At 36.2% G+C, this 19,092-nt stretch overlaps 1 protein-coding gene across 3 annotated transcripts in view; it reads right to left on the bottom strand.

Moving 5' to 3' along the window:
• Positions 1-19,092, bottom strand: part of LOC118262401 (gamma-aminobutyric acid type B receptor subunit 1) — a 176,014-nt gene that overhangs the window by 110,740 nt on the left and 46,182 nt on the right. Inside the window, exon 2 of one of the 3 annotated variants that reach the window (XM_035573711.2) lies at positions 17,452-17,511. The exons of the other annotated variants lie outside the window; for them this stretch is intronic. The gene's annotated coding sequence lies outside the window, so the exon portion shown is untranslated. The remainder of the gene's footprint in view (positions 1-17,451; positions 17,512-19,092) is intronic. 3 annotated transcript variants of the gene reach the window in all.

Raw genomic sequence — 19,092 nt, forward strand, 5'->3', positions numbered from 1 at the left:
GAATACATCCAATTTAAATTAACGTCCTGTTGTTCCATAAATGCCTTGTCCAACATAGCCATAGTGCGCACCTACATAAATATAATATCCATGTAAACGAGCAAAGCTAATCAAGTTTCGGTTAGTCATATCTATAAAGGCGGTAATAAAAGCACTAATAACTGTTGTACACAAACTCAATTTGCGACAAGAATCTGTATAGAACCCAGTAAGACATGTGTCTGCGTGCCTATCTACTATCTACACAAATATCTACACAAATACGTAGAGAATGGATTAGTTTAATGTTCATCCAGCTCTGTGGCCAACACTATACATATTGACACACAGCTTACACTAGCCCGGTGATTAAATTAAGCCATGGATAATAAACAGTCATTCAATTAATACCGGCTTCCAGAAATTGCTTGTTTGGTTCCCCTAACAAGACCAGTGGCTTGCACCGTTTACGTGGTTTAGAGGACATTACCTCGGAATGCATGTAAACATCACATTAATATTGTCACTGGATACCTTGGAAGGTTGCGTCAAAGACGTTGTTCATAATTAATGGGAAGCGTCGACTGGGTCAGCTACTCAACTAAGGTACTTCGAAGCACAATTTACCTCGTTCTATTAAACTCCTAATTATATTGAAGACAATTGAAATAATTGATCTACGCCGTTGCCGTTGTGTCGTTTTACTTAATTAGCCGCAGAAATCCGATAACTTTGAAATATAAATGGTTTAGATTCGTAAGCGTTCGAGCCTTGAACAAAGATCATTAATTAGATGGAAACCCTTGTTATTTTTAACCAATTTCTTGTACATAGCTGATAAATTCCTCTCTCAAAATGGGAACAATTGGATAGTACTATTTTACGCTTATTCTCTGGAGCTTAAACGATATTTATTTAAAAGTAATGTAGAAGGAGAAACCGTTTATTTTGTGCATACAAAAAGAGCAATTTCATTGACTGAAAACTTCAATTTGTCGTTATCGCAATGGTGCCATGTTCGCAGTTTTATAGCGCAATAAATCTATAATATCGTAAAATCCTGTAGTTACTGTAAACTTAATTACATGGTGAATAAAACTCTTTCGCTGGCGCACAGAACATTAATCCTTGAATCGACTTAACGCGATCCATGTTCAATTTATCGGTTTGTACGTATTGCAGAGCTTCGACAACGAAATTAAAGTAGTGCCGGCCACCGGATCGACGGAACTAAATCGCTTGCGGAATGCAACGTACAAGCACATTCGTTGCTCCCACATCAATAATGTCCACTTCGCTCGAATCCATAGCCAATACCGAAAGGTTTTCTACAAAGTAAATTATAGAATAACACAAGCAAACCGCAGCGCCGCGCCGAGGGAAATAGGAGATCGATATTAGAATTAACTTACAGTTTCCCGGTTTGTAAAATGTGCTGCCTTATTACCGCGGGGAACATTTCGTAATAATTATTCTGTGTTATTTCTGTAATGCTCGATGTTGTGAACAAAAATATACTTTAATTACGTCGGTTATAATAACAGGTATGTAAAATATTGACAGCTGTTGTTGTGGAAGCGTACAATTAATTATGTAGGAACTAAATATTGTGTGTGTGTGGAGTGTGGCGCTTCGCGGCACAATTGTTACAATTTCCTTCGCACCGTGATATGTAGGGAGTCGCCTGTCCCCCGGTAAATACGTGTGGCGCAGCTGCTCGCGTTAATATTTGTCCGCTGCGAAACAAAGCCAATATCTGTAAAAGTTTTGGCGCGCCGCACCATTATTTATTCAGAGGCTCTTGCGTTTCTTAAACTTTTCGAGAGCTCCGTCGATATTATAAGGCCCCGGCTGGGGTACAATTGGCCGCAATTTTTCCGGAGACACGAGCTCTGCGAATAAGTTTCCGATTTCTTTTTTTAGTATTTAGTAAGTACTCGCAGTGAGGAAAGTGATTGTTGTATATGGTTATAAAAGGTTCTAAGAATCTGAGATTAAATATCAAAGCTCGGCACATGTTATTTACCTGCCGGGAGGTTGCGACGTTCTCTAAACGTCATCAAAGAGAACAGACGAGTGGCTGGGATGAATTATGAATTCCCCCCGCGCAGCGTATCATCAGTCAAAAGCTTATGTTTCAAGTGAACGCGTGCGTCGACAACATGTCCTCTTTTTTAATAACAAAAACCCATAATTGTTTGTCGTGTTTTTACTGAAAAATGGCGGACTCACATTTTTTGTCTCGAACTTTGTAAGTATCCAACAAACTATTTTTAGTAAATTAAATTTCCCAGAATACAGCTACCTACAATGGAGGTTGTCTTATTTTTCCTCAATTAATTTGTCTCTGGTACAGAACACAAACAAAATTCAGTTTGAAAACACAAAAAGCGAACACAGAACCCACACCGCCCATAGGCAATACATCAAAGAGATTTTTCCAACGAACTCTGTCATGATATTTCCACTAGTAGATATAAAAAAGGTATATAAAATCTCAGGCGAGCGTTATAAAACTCTATTTCGTTCTATTATTCAAATGAAAGTATCGATCGACTTATAATATGATTCTGAAATCTATCTTTCGAATCTTTACTGGAACATTCCAATACATGGATGAATAAATGAATATTTTACTTCACAAGACTAGTTTGAAATTAATATCAAATATTCTTTCATGTTATTAAGTAATTGCGTTTCAGTTTATAAATAAACTGTGCTGAAATAAAGGTCTTTAGAATTAATTCTCTCTTGGTTACTGAGAAGTACCGAGAATTTCATTTCAGGGTAAAATGAAATGCTTACATGCATTTATTGTACAAAGAAAGTATTTTAATAAGTCTAACCGGCACGATTTCATTAGAAATTAATAACGGAAAAAGAAAATTAAAAGTATAAGCCAGTACGGAGCTAACATACACCCTCACACACAATAAACAGACGTATGTAGGTATTCTTTTTGTCTCTATTCACATTGACGTAATAAAAGAGGTTGTATGCTAATAATAATATAGAAATTAAAAACTGAACTGAAAAATAAAAGAAAAAAGGTATCACGTTCGAATGTTCAAAGTTCAAATAAAGAACGTCTGATAAATAAAAGAATAGAGCGGGTGCGGTGTGGGCCATGTTATGACGTCAGCAGCGTGTAACGAGTGTCACACATTCGGTTCAGCTCTCGACTGCAGCTTGGCTGTAAATTTTAGGCTAGCTGCGCATGAAGACTAAATCAATCGACTAGTCGGATTTGGACTGTGGATTTTTTATGTCTTGTCATCAGTTTTGTAAACGGCTTTTACCCACAGTTTTTCGGCACGTTCTTACAACACATTCCATGTGAAAAGCGTAACCGCTGAGTTTTATTTCAATATTCTTTGAAGCGAGCAATTAACTTCAATTTAACAGCAGACCAAGACTCTTACTCGTAACTTTGACTTACGAAATTGCTTCTAAATGGTATAATTAAGACAACAATGTACATAAATAAATAAAATAGGTACATTGTTCAGTATCTACGTATAAAATATGAAGAACGTACCTACAATATTGTTTTAATCAAATCTTGAATTAGAATCCATAAAATTATGATGGAACGCTACCGCAGTACGGAAAAATGTACCTAATCTAGTAAGAAAGAAGGTTCGAAGTAATATTTACGCAAGGTAAATAATTACCTCGTATATAAGGGAATTCTTATCTTCTGATAGAATCACATGAGAAATATTATCCTGTTGCCCCAAAAAATACAATCGTGGAGCGAGGAGGATTTCGGACGAGCACGGATCACAGATCTCTGTCTCAGAAACATGTTCATGCCGTTTTGAACTCTTGTAAGTGTATGAATAAAGAATTGTTTCCGTATTATTGTTCATGCAACAATAAACCAATCAGAGAGGATATCATCTGTTGTCTGTATATGTGTGTGTCTTTGTATACAAATTGTATGGGGTGAACGAATAAGACGCTAATTTTGGGCTTCTCGATATTTTTATTTTGATTTTTTTTTTGTTTTGTAAATGTATTCTGTTTTTAAACAATTTCTAACAACACTTTTAAGGCATCCCTGGCCTAATTAAATATTTAGAACACGCCAACGTCATGTTTTTTATCCTCGAATGTGTAGGCTGAGGTGCACATTACGGCACGTAATGCCGCTATACAATGTACACCCACTTTTCACTGTTTGTGTTATAAGTCCAATTTAATACAGGGTGAGGCTATTGCCACGTATACTAAATTCCAGACTCCGTGCTACTACTGAGAAATTTTCAAAATACCAAAAAAAATCCCAGTTATACTTTGTCCGACCCGAGAATCATCGACCAACGAGCGAATCGAATATATAGAACACCAATTTTATATCTAAAAAATATTATAGGTACTAGACACAGGTGTTGATTTTAAAGTAAGCGACATTAAGTAATTGTACCAGACGATACTTTCATTAGCGCTCAACCCATCCTAACAAGCGGTTACGTAAACTTAACTTACAATGTAATACAAAGGCAGTAAACCACAGAGTGTGACCCACACCTCACTACTGTAATGGCCACTGTCATTAGTTTCGAGATCAGCTAAAGTTTGTTGTAAGCACGACATACGACCAAAGGTGCCATTAAAGCCAATTTATTGGTGTAGCGAATTAGAAATTGAAGAGGATCTCTTTATTGAGACCTTTTCTTGTGTTTCTCAACGATCTTAACAGTAATTCAATACCTATGTGATAGAAACCAATTACTACATTTAGAAATTTGCACCCCAAAACTTAGGCGAATTCATAGATTCTGGGATTAATTTCAGTTATAGGTATGTACATACAAGTATGAGGAGGTGCCAACTGAAAACCAGTGCTGGGTACTTTCTGTGCCCAGCTCATACTGAGGTGGCAACCCTTTCGGCTTGGATATGTTGCCACTTTGATTTTTGTTATTTTAGCTTTTATTGTTTTTCTTTTATATTATTGAGTAGTATTTTTTCTTGTTTTTATATATCTTTGTTGCGTTTATGTTTGTATTGTATTTTCTTTTATTTGTGTGTATTTTTGGTGCATCATGCCAGGTGCTGAATAAATAATTTTTCTTTTTTTCTTCTTTCTTTAAATCCAAGTGAAGCTTTGATGAACTTATTTTTTAATTATTATTAGTAACCTATTAACCTTGATTAGGAAAAACGTTTATTATCGTACCAATCCCAAAGTAACTAGAACACAAAGTTGCAAAAACGAAGAGAATAATAAAACTCCTGGTATTCCAGAATACTCTTGGATAAAACATTTTATGTCAACTAATCCTTTTAGTTTTCCAAACTGGAACATTTTAAGTTGAAGAAAAGAGCTATAAAACAATCGAGATGCGATTTTTGTTGCTTCAAGAGCGACCAGTACGAAAAAAGAAGAAAGCAAAATGCCACAAAAGTAATGCTCAAAGATTTTTCTTAAGTGTTAAGTCTAGGTTTTACATCACAAAGGAAGACTGACAATACAACATTAAATTTTTAGTCTCTATTCCGCCTGTAGATGTATTTTCAGGATGCGGTGTGCAGCATCACTATCCCGCCCGCAATTAAATGCTCACGCAGCAGAAGTGCAACACAAACACACACATACGACACGTATCAAAACACTCGAACCATACTCGACATATGTTTTGCAACATTCGACATATATTTCGCTTCTCAAGTCCTCCACGGAGCATCTTCAGGAGTGGTCGACGACTTCTCCTCTCCTCTCCCCTCTCTGGAGGACCTTCAGGAGAGGGCAGGTCAGAAAACTACAAGCGGAATAAAAACTAAAAAAAAATATTGTATTGTTAGTATAGTAGGATTTCCGCAAAGTAACGCCTGATTCTATTCTATAAGTATATTATTATCACAAAGGAAACTGACGGCAGAATAGAAGTTTACATTCATTTTATCACCAGCTGTGTTCTTATTGTGGGTGTTGCAAGAGCCGACTAAGGGTGATTTTTCACTAAAGATGTGCTATGCGACGTTGCTGGGGATGCGTTTGACTTCCACTAATCATATTATTCATTGGTACACATAGCTTAGCACTAGTGGAAACTGACTCAGCTAAGGTATGTTTTTTATATGGTAAGATGCGTGATTTGGATGGTTTCCCTACTATCGATACATCGCATACTCAAGCTACGCATCTTCCTCGCACACTACATAGCTTTGTATCTGTGGAAACGGTCACATAGTTTCACAGCTTATCTATTAAATACATCTTCATAGTAAAGCCACATAGCACATTTCTGGTGGTATATTTCACAGACACTCGGCAGCAGCGGTCTTTGAACTTGACTTTTTTAAACTATGATCTCCAACCCACCTGCCAAGCTCTGTGGAGATTAAGGCAAACCTTTTAACATAGAAGAGACCTAGTCATTGTTCAAGAATTAACTGTCATCGGGATGTTGATGTGATACACAGTACAAAAACTATAGCGAACACACACCAGCACGTCAACCTACTCCATCAGTAATTCATTGGAATTTCAACTGTATACAACAAAACAATAAAGTTGAAAATCGAATAAGGGAATTAGATGGCACGTTATGTATATAGAGTTGTTCTAGTACTGTGAGCAATAGTATTGAGCGTCTAGGTTCCGATTACGAGTGTGTGATGCGAGTGTTTGAGCTCGTCACAGTAATCGTTCGTTTGATGGATGGCTCAGTTGAAGCCGAGATGATGTTGTATAACTGTCTATAGGACATATATTATTATGTGTGTTGCAGTCTTATTGCGTTAATTGGGTGGTAAAGCCTCGTTTAAGTATGAAATTAATATTAACGCACAGTTTTATTACTTTTAATGGTAGTAGAAACTATTCTATAGTAATTGTTAAAAAAGCTATGCAAAAGTTCAAAGAATAACAAGGAGACAAAAACATCAAAAATGATGATTTTTCTTAAAATAACAATAGTGTATGTCTTTTTATTACATACACGAAAAAATATTTTTTTACAATTTTTGTTTGTCTGGTTGTTCTGGCTTATTTCGGAAATGGCTGCACCAATTTTGATGGGAATTTTATTAGCAAGTAGCTTATATACTAAGGAGTAAATTAGCTACTTTTATTAGTCACAAAGACCGTTGTTATCAGTCCCCTTAGTATGACTTTGCTTTACGTAAAATGCAAACGAAAAGAAAGCGCACTAAGCCCTATGCTAGTCAAGTATAATTTCCTTAGTTTAAAATCGTATTCCATATTCTACAACTGTGATTTCCTTATTGCACAAAGAACGCTACAGGATTTTCTCTAGGGTTTTACTCTGAGGTCTGGAAGTAACGTCCTAAGACTCTGCTCTAAAATGTAGAACTGCAAAGCTGTTTACAACATGTGACTGCAACAATGGTCGTACCGACACAAATTACATGTGAGACACAGATTGGGATGTATGTGTATATATTTGTACGTACCGTACTTATAGTTTACTTTGGAATCTAGTGGACGCAAGTGCTTTTTAAGGGGGAAAAATCCTCCAATGATTCTCTCGCTTTGGGCGAGGCAAGAGGGAGTGTCAAAATCATACTGACTAAAACCACCCCGTTCCTACTCGGGCTCTGACTCCGGTTGTGGTCCACAGCTCCAGATCAAGCATATACGCACAGGTCTGGTTCTGGTCAGGCACCAAACTACCTTTACTCGCCGTCCGCAAACCCGCACTTACGGTGGCCGGAGATCATTTTTAATCCTAAAAGGGGTAGGCAAAAAAAACATACCGTTATACTATGAAAACCAAAAATCCCAACCGAAATCATGATAGCCTCTCTAATTTATTTAGATCCACGTTTATTTTCTCACGAGCTCCCGGGATCAAACTTGGTTCGTTTTAAAATCCCAACCACGAAACTGGAATAGCTTCCACTGTATTCAAATTAAGTTAGGATAGCATATAAAAGAGATTTTTGTTGAGGTGGTGAAACGCTGCCGTACTGCTGAGTGGCTTAATAAAATATGTGGGAGAAAATGTGAGCCGTCATAGAATGAAAGGTTCTACAGGTATTAGGAATCTACCTACGTAAAATCAATTTTATTACCTACTTTTCTTATTGTAGCAATGAGTATATAGGTATAAAAAATCTTGATTTTTTTATACACATTGCCCCACACTGGGTTTATCTCATGTGTCGTAGGTTCATTTACAAACATATAATTTCCCATACACGTGACACTCAGACCCGAAACAACAATTTGTAGATCACACAAAGTGTTGGTCCATGTGGGTATCGAACTCGCTACACGTTACGCGGTAGCCGGTTACCCAGCCACCCGCACCAACCGAACAGTAAAAAATTTCTGTTATTCAAAGGTATAGCGAATCACAACACATTATGTGACTCCATTGGGCAAACTGAAAAACTATCTAAAATATTTTTCTCTATCCGCGCTTGCAGTCACTATACCAATGCAGCCCAAAGTTTAAAACGAAAATTACTTGCAGCTAAAACTACTAACCTCTCAAATAGGATGACTCCACATCTACGACGAGCGATATTAGCTGGCCATTTAAACGTCAAAGGACATTCATGCTAGAACTTCGAGCTACGAAGATAATTTTATTTTAAGCAGAGACATCCGACGAACTTTTTGCTTCAGCTCCTAACGTACAAAGTTTGTTCCCCGGCTAGAATGTTTTGTGTAATTTCCTAATGAGTATGAAAATTACGTATCTTTCCCTATCATAAGTTTTGTAACTCCGTGTCATTAATTACACTTCCTCACATAGTTAAGATTGTTCGCCCGCAAAGTCATAAAATGGAGTTTGAGATCAATACTGAATGGTTTTGCTCAGAAAGTGTACTTTAAATTGAGTTAGCGTGATGTAGTATACTGTAATACTAACTACATTCTAGATTATATTGTGTAGCTATAGACTGCCAAGCCAGTTACTGAGGCTCCGGCTCGAAAAGCAGGAGTAGGAACGGGGTAATTTTTAGTCAGTATGAATATGACACTCCATCCCGCCTCGCCCAAGGCAGGAGAAGTAAAAAAGATTATATTAATAGCTACTGATCGCGTAGAACACTTTTGGCTTTTTTAGTTGTAGTTGCAAATACTCTGAGTGACTACTCAGAGTATTATATCACAAGAATAAGCGTATTCCACAATTAAATATTCCATAACTTACTAGATCTTCGGTTTGATGTTCAGACATGGTAAAGTGTAATGAATTTTCTTGTAAAATATGTTCTAAGTAAGTTTATATAGACCGCAACTATTCTAGAGAAAAGCAACGCTCATGTTAGGCATATTTTCTAAGGCGTTGAATAAATACAACTTTCGAATTTTTCCTTTCTTTCGTCAATTTGAATCTCTCACTCTCATTACTAATAATGTCTTCAACAAAATTGTATGATGCCATTTAATCTTGACATGCGTATTACGTTACAAGAACAGAATTTTAATATAACCATGTCAAACTTGCTCCTACGCAAAAATGACAAACAAATACTGGAATATTGAACTTGTATTTTAACTAATATAAAATTGTAATGAATATATTTAATACCATGGAAAGTTAACAAGGTATTACTAGTTAACTTTTTACCTACAAGAAGAAGTAGCATGTTCCTTAACCCGTAGTACGAGTTTGTTTAACATTTAAAGTAATCGAAACGAAAGCGCGTTCGGCTCCCTGATTGGCCAGCTCGAATACCGATCTAGGCAACCAATGTCAACTGGTAATATTTTGTTTCAGTACCCTTAGTACGAGTTTGTTTAAACGTAAAACAAACGTAAAGCCCTTAGTACACTCGTACTAAGAGTACAAATATAGCTTAGCTTAAATGATAAACGTCCTTTGGATGCAGATTTACCAGCCGATCTGGAAGTCTGCGAGAGGCCTGTGTTTAGCAGAAAATGTGTTGTAACAAAAATTATGTCTTTGTCTTTTCGTCCATATGTTTTGAATGTTATTTACCTTTGTTTAAAAGCACGAAATATTCAAACTGAACACCTTTACCAGTACAGTATACGATCTAGGCACATTCTGTAGCTGTCTTACTGCGTAGTGGTCACGTACTGCACTGCGAAGCTGGTGGAACAAACAAGTTTTGTTCCTCTAGGGACGTGTCGAAGATGTTGCAGACTTGTGCCCTGAATCCTGGGGCCTTAGTCTGCAACAGCAGACTGAAAAATCAATGTTATACAATTTTGCTACTATTGTCATTGTAATAGTTTTTCAAAATCGAACAAACAGCACTTGTCAAGACCCGCATTTATTGCTTCTTTTTATTTATTTTTTCTTGATGTGGGAATCATCCAATGTCTTCTCACGTCTTGGGTGAGACGAGAGAGTGAGCGTGTTAGATTCTTACTGACTAAGAACCACTCCGTTCCTACTCCTGATTCGATCCGGAGCCCCGGTAACCCATTAAGGCTTTCGCGGCTCGGGTTTAAATGTAAGTATAGGATTTTCACATAGCACTTTACATGATTCACTTACTTTTCGTAGTCATGTACGAGGTTCCGAGTAATAAAGGCTTGTATATTGCCATACACTGGACCAAATATGATTTCAGACCGCGTCCTATATCTATAGTTTTTTTATTGCGAAACATAAAATATACTCTAGTAAAGCTTGAAAAGACTGATTGGGTTCGATTCCCGGGACGGGTAAAGTATTACTGAGCTTATTAACATTATTTCGAAATTTTCTCAGTACTAACAAGGAGTCTGGAATTGTGTCCAGTATATGACAATAGGCTCACCCTCTATTATAAAGAGATATAGGATAACATAAATGGTGAAAAGTGGGTGTACATTGTATAATAGCATTATGTCTGCCTACCCTTTCGGGGATAAAAGGCGTGACTTTTTGCATAAAGCTTAAAAATCATACAAAAATATGAATATTCATGTGGTTCATCTCCAAAATGCTAAAAGACCGAGCTCATAATAAAATATTGTTTTCACAAAAAAAAAAAAGGAAATTGGATACTCCGACTTTTGTATCGTTAAAAGCAAATATCAATTTCAATTTTGCGTCATTCACGTTTTAATTATTAATGTAATAAGAATATTTTATTTCTCTCGGGCTTCGTCCATTAGTCACTGAATTTGCGCGGTGGTGTATTTAACATACATTTTTATTTTTTGGTAATGAATATTGAAAATTCTTGCCTAAATGTAAAGGTTACTGAAGGATGAGTATGAAAATGTGGCTATATTCTACTAATACTGTATTTTTCAATTATTATCTTTGACGATATTTTATGTTATATCCCGGTAAACTGGCAGACGGATCATCTTTTCGTAAGCAATCACCAGCGCCCATGGACACCCGAAACACCAATGGCGTTACAAGTGCGTTGTTTCACGTCAGCTTTCTGTGAGGCCGTGGTATCACTCCGGTCATGACTCTTTTATACTTGACTGATTCTGACTCATACTTTTATTTGAGGTTTATAGCGTGTTTGCTATCTATGTCATAATTATGTGCTAATTAATATATGACAACACAAATAAATTTGTACAACTTACTATAATTTAAAACTAAAACAAAGAAAAAATTATTTCATGTAAATTCATATAGTAAGTATTACGTTTAATTTTTGAAATTTTTAAATTCAATAACATTTTTTATATACGACTATCTTTACAGTTAACAAAAGACCCAAAACCTGATCGGTTTCAAAGAAAATATTGTAATGATGATATCTATCAACTTATTCAAAAATCGAGATCAGTAAACGTTTACAAAAACTGTTTGCGCGCAAACTCGACGCGGTTGGTAAAACGCCAGGAGAAAGATTATCTCTATAATAAAATTGTAACACGGATTTTTTATCTTATTGTGTGTACCTACTTATGTTTGAGTTTCACGCCAAAACTGGAATATAGTGAAACAGGGCAGATTTTTAACAAAGCCTGGCAAAGAGCTTAAATATGCCTCGGGTAATGGAGTGTCTACTTTTTTAACGTATGCTTGATATTTTGTCAGTCTCATTGTCGCCAGTACGACGACTACTCTTCTAGGTGTAGGTACTACTGGGTACACCATTAGATTTGCATTATCACGGCGAGTCAGGTGTACAATGTACCCAAGTACATATATCATTGTGAAAATTTTCAGTAAGACCAAATCTGGTTGTTCCAAATGTTCTATTAAAAAATCTAATGATTATGTCTCTGAAAATAATTAATGTAATTACCAGGGCCTGATATATTAGGGTAAGGGACACTGTTCAAGTTGCGTCATTTGCCGAATGCGTGCATCCTTCACAAAAAAAGGCGGTATTAAAATGGCAAATGTTTGCATCCTTGCTTCTTGCTTTAAAACTTAGAAACACTGAAAACTGTCCACAAACATGGACAGTAGGCTTTACTCTATTGTGTTAAATGTAGAGTTTAAAAATCTTAAAACTAGGATTTATGCTTTATTGTATGGCTATAAGCGGGTTTCGTAAGTAACCAAACTGGCATAATGTCAAAATATTAAACAGCCTACATAATAGGAGCAATGCCAAAAACGCGCGACGCTATCAACTTCAAGTATTCCCATTTTTACAAGTACCAACAGCGGCTTAAAAAGCGACTGTAAACTTTATAGATATTGCGTAAAAACACGAATTTAACATTAAATACAGAACAGTTTATTGTTCGTAATTCCTGAGCATACAAACCGCTGTTTTCGCTCAGTTTTTGTTGCAAACTTTTTCTATGTTCGCTAGACGAAAACGATATTACGTGTAATAATGGGTCGGGGAAAGCGAAAGTCATTTCCAAGCGAGTTGTGATCACGAAGGTCGAATTTCATGGGTTCTAGGTTACGGCAACCAGCAACTAAAAGTTATGGTAATTTCAGAAGCGAATTGTTTTAAAATTAACTTTATGGCGTAGTAAACTAGTCTTGAATAGATTTGTCGTGTAGATACTTATTGTATGGCTTTGGTAAGTTCGTGTATTACATTGGAAATTTTGTTGTCTTGGTAGGTACCAAGTACAAGTAAGTACTTGTAGGAACATTTTTCTGTTGTTCAAACATTGTTAAGTAATCGGATTACTTAATGATTAATTTAGATTTTCGTTATAGAAATACCTATATACAAGGCGAATATGAATGGGACCGTCGGTAGAGGACGCCCTAGACGGACATATAGAGACCATATTAGCGATATATGAAAGAAGGGCCAAAATAAAAGTACCTTTAACCGACGAGCATGCATGAAAAGACTGATGACTGTTGATGAAGCGAAAGAAGTATGTAACAGTCTTAGCAATTGGCGATCCACTGTCTCTGCCTATCCCCGTGAGAGACATGCATGAAGTTATATATGTATTGTAATACCTTGAAGCACCTACAAGAGACTTGTATTTATTAGTCGAAAGTTCAGTTGAAGATGAATAACAATTCTCAGTACTTTGACATAAGCTCGTCCTTCTACATTATGCGACCCAAATTAGCTAGTGAAATATGTTCGTCGTTCCTTCTACAATATATATGCAGGAAATATTATTATTCTTATCCTCGTATACGCTTTCTAGCCCAAGTAGAAGTACTATGTTACGCTGATTCACTGGAATAATACTTTCAGTCTTCTCACTTATCATTCGTCAGAGAGCAATATTAGCATGTTAAGTTCAGCCTGTTATTCACCGCTGTTTTCCTACTGACACAAATAAATAAGTAAATACGTACATTGTTTCATAACAAGAATTTGCGCACATATGAAGATATGCTGGCTGGTACAGACAAATAGATGCTCTCTTGTAATACTGTTAAGTCATTTATTTGAGTGACAGTTGATGTTCGGCTAATAAAGATGGTTGAAGTGAAGTAGTTTCTGGAGTAATAGGCAATCTTGTAATTGGACCAGTTAGATATAATTTATCGCCTCCATTATCATCCAGAATAGATGTATCCACTAAAATTCCTTTTCTGAGCAGTTTAAACGTAATCTGCTAAATAAATGCTGATAAACTGTCAAGTTTCACACTAACTATCGACAAAACCAGTATCTTTTTACAAAATAAATGTCGGCAAAACTTTAAAAGTAGTCAAGTATCCGTTAAATGCGAGAACATTCGACACAGTTCACTATAGAAAGAATCGCAGACCGTCGAATCGTCCCCGTATCTAAAAGGTTATCAAAAATACAACAGTTTCGAAGTTACACGGAGTTTTATAGTTTTTAAAATTGCTTTCCCTTACAGAACATAAAGTGGGGCGGGTAGAAGTAATACCTACAATACTTGGGTCAGGGAGAGTGGCGTTTAAAGTTACTGCTTCTGTCCGCACTTACTTTGTATCTAGACATACATGGGCATGCTATGAACATATTATATGTTACTTAAATGGTCACTGTTAAGCGAATTCGTGGTTTATAGAGTACTTCACGTTTTATTGACGTGTACTGTAACTGTTAGATTTTAAATGAGTTTGCTTTATTGTTGCTAGTTTAAAGTACGCGCAGTGCAGTTTCGTTCTTGAATGGTTTTCTGTCTTTGAAAAGTTGTTGTCTTTTTGTCGCTATCTATTTTTGTGTTGTGTATTAAAGTTATGTTTTTTAGTTTCTGTGTGTTACATTACATTAGACGTCACTAGTTAAAAATGAGGTAAATAAGGCATTTTTATCCGAAGATAATTTTTTTATAATTTTTTTTAAAAAGATCTCTATAGTAAGTCTCTTTATTTGTCCACGGGTGCTATGTCTCCTCTTGCTCTATAATATTTTTATTGTTTTTTTTTTTCTTCTATTAGGTACATAAATCTTGTACCAACCTAATGACAATAACAACCACAACAAAAAAATTATTAACCTATTGCAAACACAGCAGTTCGGATAGAGGACAACTATCATTTGAACTGAAAGAGAAGGCACTGTATTGCCATTCTTGTCATTTTGTGCGTGACGTCATTGACGTGTATTTTTTTTACTTCTATACGATATTTTTTCATTTGAGAAGAAGGAGAACACGTTATGTGTTGCTGTCCTTATCATTTTGAGCGTGACGTCATTTATATGTCAATTGTTTTTCTTTTATTTGTAGATATTGCAATTGCGAACTATTTTTGTCATGGTTGCGGTGATAATAGAAATCATAATTACTATGGATGGGTAATAATTAATACCTTATTTCACAATTTTAATTGAAATTTAATTGACGGGTATTTTGGTATTCATTGTAACTGCTATTTATCATACATTTTAGCCGCATGAGGTAATTAATATGCTCTTCATGTAAATTTTCATAAATAAATATTAGATTTTATTGTTAGTTATATTATACCACGACCTCAAATATACGTAACATATAATTAGGTGGGCACATGAAAACTCGAATCATCAAGTATTCTAGTTTCGATTTGAACTTGCGAAACTTCTTTTCCAATATAGTAACTTCGATCAAATATTGGGACTTAACAAAATCTCGGGAGTTCGAAGAAGTACCTACTAGAACAACTCAAAGTTGGATACTTCAAGAAAATCGACCAAACGATAGCCCTTCAAAGTTTGAAACATTTGCGTCATATTACTACTTACTACATACTCATTGAAGTTTGTAACGTAATATTATAAGGTCAGATCCTCAAGTCCTGTGGTGTGGAGTTGGTGGTAGAATAAAGCACTGCTAAGTACTGTACCGTAGTTATCTGTGACACTTGATATCAGATGTTTTTTTTATGGTGTAAGCCGGTAAACGCAGACGGATCACCTGATGGTAATCAGTCGCCGCCATCCATGGACAGATAAAACACCAGAGGTGTTACAAGTGCGTTGCCTGTTTTTTAGGTGTTAAGAATTTAAGGTTTGTTGAGGAATCCTAATGGGAAGGGGGCATATCTGTGATACGTTGCTTGCGTTGTGTTTCACTAATGTGAATGAACAAGGTCTAATTTCCACCGGTCTCTCCAATCACCGAATCTCTAACAATCCTCAAATTTCTAACCCCCAAAAAGAGGAAGGCACTTCTAACGCCCCTGGTGTTTCGGGTGTCCATGGGCGGCACAGATAGCTTACCAGCAGGTTAATCGGTTCGTTTACCAGCTTATCTCATAAAAAATGTTCTAAACTTTTTAAACTGACGTCAACAAACGCTTTGATTAGCATGTCACAATGTGTCTAGTGTGGACAAAGCTGGCTCAGCTCCTTCAGCTAAGCCTCAATATTACTGTTGGTACAAAAGACTAAGGTGATATTCAACGTGGTTAGAAACACAATGAAATACTGTATGTCAGCTTTTTAGTGATGTGGACCATTTATTTTTTCTTTTGCTTACTTGTGAATTGCTTTTGAACTTTGAAAAAGGTTTAATATAGTAGATGTTCACTCACTGAATAGTATTTTAATATACAACGTTTTACAAAAAATAATCTTTGATTAAATTTGCGATATTTGAGGTTTTAGTACGAGTTTGCTTTACGTTTAATGAAATTACGCATTCGGCGCTCTGATTGACCGGCTAGAATAAACCAACCAATCAGACCGCCCAACGCGTCCTCGTTACTACTCTTATCTTGTTAAACGTAAATCTTGTATTAAGCCCTCTGATCGTCTGTTAAAGATACCAATGTAATAATTGCTACTGTATGATTGATACACATTAGGTAAACTGTCTTTGTTAATAATAATCCGTATTTTAAGTGAATGGAAGCTTATGTCGCTTGTTTATGTAACAACAGAGCTGAAATGTCAATTATAATTTCAGTTTGATAAAGGGAACTAATCAAGGTAAAAGGGTATAATTCACCTCTTGATGTTTAGGTGAATCTATGATGTAAATGGCTCTATTTCGATGACATTTCATAACAAAATGATTTTAGCTAAGGTAAAGGCTCTGATGAAGGTCGCTGGGAGCCCCTGGATGCAGGTCGCTTCCAACTGGCCTATCTGGAAGTCATTGGAGGAGGCCTATGTTTAGCAGTGGACGTCTTATGGCTGATATGATGATTATGATTTTAGTTAACTTATCACGATTATAGAGTTTTGATAAACAAACTAAAATCAACAAAGCCAATTTAAGAACCGAAAATGTTACTCAGACACAATTCTCTCGACACAACTCCCAAAAGGTGCAAAGTTGTTGAGTTTTCATTGAAATATATGAATACAAGCTTCTATCTACGTACAAACTTACTTTTGCGTACAAATATATTTTGCGAAATACATAACATAAAGTAAGTATGTCTTCTTAGTATCCAAAGACCAAACGAACTCCTTGGAGAGAAAAACTTTTCTGATAACAGTGAGAAACAAAAGTAGCAAGTATCTACTACATAATGAACTTAAGGGGAAGGTTACGGGAAACTGCTACAGTGGGCATAATTGGATTACTTCGCCTTAAATATACATCGATCAATCTTATGTACGTACCTACTTCTTTATATTGATATGTATGTGGCGGGAGAAAAATATCAGGTAGATATGTGTGTAGGTAAGTATTTACCGTAACGTAAGAGGATTACGTGATTAACACCTAAAGATAATGTTGGTTCATCAGGTTTTGTACGTGTTACTTACGTGATATTAAAATTCTTGGAAGATCTTCGTGTTCGTGGTGTCACATCATGTCGTGTTTACCTAAAAGATAATGAGAAAATTCTAGGTTTATAAAACTGTAGGTGAAAAGGAAATATTAAAACCGATAACTTTTATATGTGCTAATTTACACGAACAACACAATTTCTTTCATTAAAAAAAAAAACAGTTTATTCCTGGCGCAGCGTATTTACGCGTTCCATTTTGATACATCTACATGTGAATGGCGTAACGTGTAACAATAAGTGTAGCTGTAACTCAGCAACCAGCAACTGTCTACTTGTAAAAAACGTTAGCACGCAACTTCACGTGACTGCAACTTTTTTAATTACTGTTTTGTCACATTAGCAAAAAGGCCTTCCTAATGAGCTTTGCTTTCACCTTACTTTCGTGACGAAAGACGAGTGATTCTGCTCACTGAAAGCAGATAATTAAATTACGCAGACGTGTTAATAGATGCCAGGCCCCACCACTTACATAATGAACCACAAACACCCCTTACTAACAACGAACGCTTGCACAAACACCAGGAACGTATAAATTCAAATTACTCAGTCGACGTACGGAAATTGATAGAGGTAAGTACTTATGTATAATTCTAGAAATTTTGTACTAGCCAGGAACAGTTCATTTTGTCTCTTCAAATATTCGCAATAAGAATATACGATGAAGCAGTGCGACCATTCCGCGAATACGAAATTTATTTTATAGGATAAAGTTAAATTGAGTATCTCGGGAATAAGTGCTTGTGAATTCAGGCGTTTAATTACAAATCTCACATATTTTGACCTGCGAGGGTACAAGTAAACAAATCTCCACGAGCAATTTGACGCTGGGATCGGTCTCCCGACACCACAATCCCGCCAGCTCGGGATAAAGCGTGATGATAAAACCACATTTGACCTTTTTATAAGAAAGGGTAAAAGGGTTAGGATGAGGGGAAAACAGTATCGATTGAAAGTTCACCTTTTGCCAATAACGTATCTTAGCGAAACCTCGATTTTACATGAATGAAGGAGTATAAAAATCTGTGCAAAGCTTCGGCTTTAGTGGTATTTTCGGTAATATAGGAACTACGAGCAGAGGCACCGGGAATGATAATAGGGTTGTTTGTCATAATCCCGAACATTATTACAGTCCCTAAAATATTTTCGCGGATAATGTTTCAGTACACTTTTTACCCAGCATTATTTTTTAAATTATGGGTCCATATTTCTACAACAATGTGTTCTGGGAAGTAAAATATTGAGATATTGTAAGCTGCTTAAGTATTTTATTTTACAAAGATAAGAAATATGACGGAATCTAAGATTGAAATCGCAGACAGTGCCAGCTGTTTTGTCGCATAACATTGTATAATACATATTGCAGAAGCTAACTCAGAGAAATGTGTCGCCTTTGGTGCACGGGCCCGAGTCGATGAGCTGCTATGTACAGCTTATGCACCGATGCACCTTTTAAATCCACCTCTCGGCTATATGTGTGCTGTGGAGCGGCATCAACATTCACATAAAATCTCGATTAGACATGTATCTACCCACCGGCACAGATTGTGGGGCCGAGATAGTGCAGGGTTAAGGTCGGGCCAGGAAGTTACTGGTACGGATAAAAGTTACTATTATC

The sequence above is a fragment of the Spodoptera frugiperda genome, chromosome 12 (assembly GCF_023101765.2).
Source record: "Spodoptera frugiperda isolate SF20-4 chromosome 12, AGI-APGP_CSIRO_Sfru_2.0, whole genome shotgun sequence".
Classification (NCBI taxonomy): Eukaryota; Metazoa; Arthropoda; class Insecta; order Lepidoptera; family Noctuidae; genus Spodoptera; species Spodoptera frugiperda.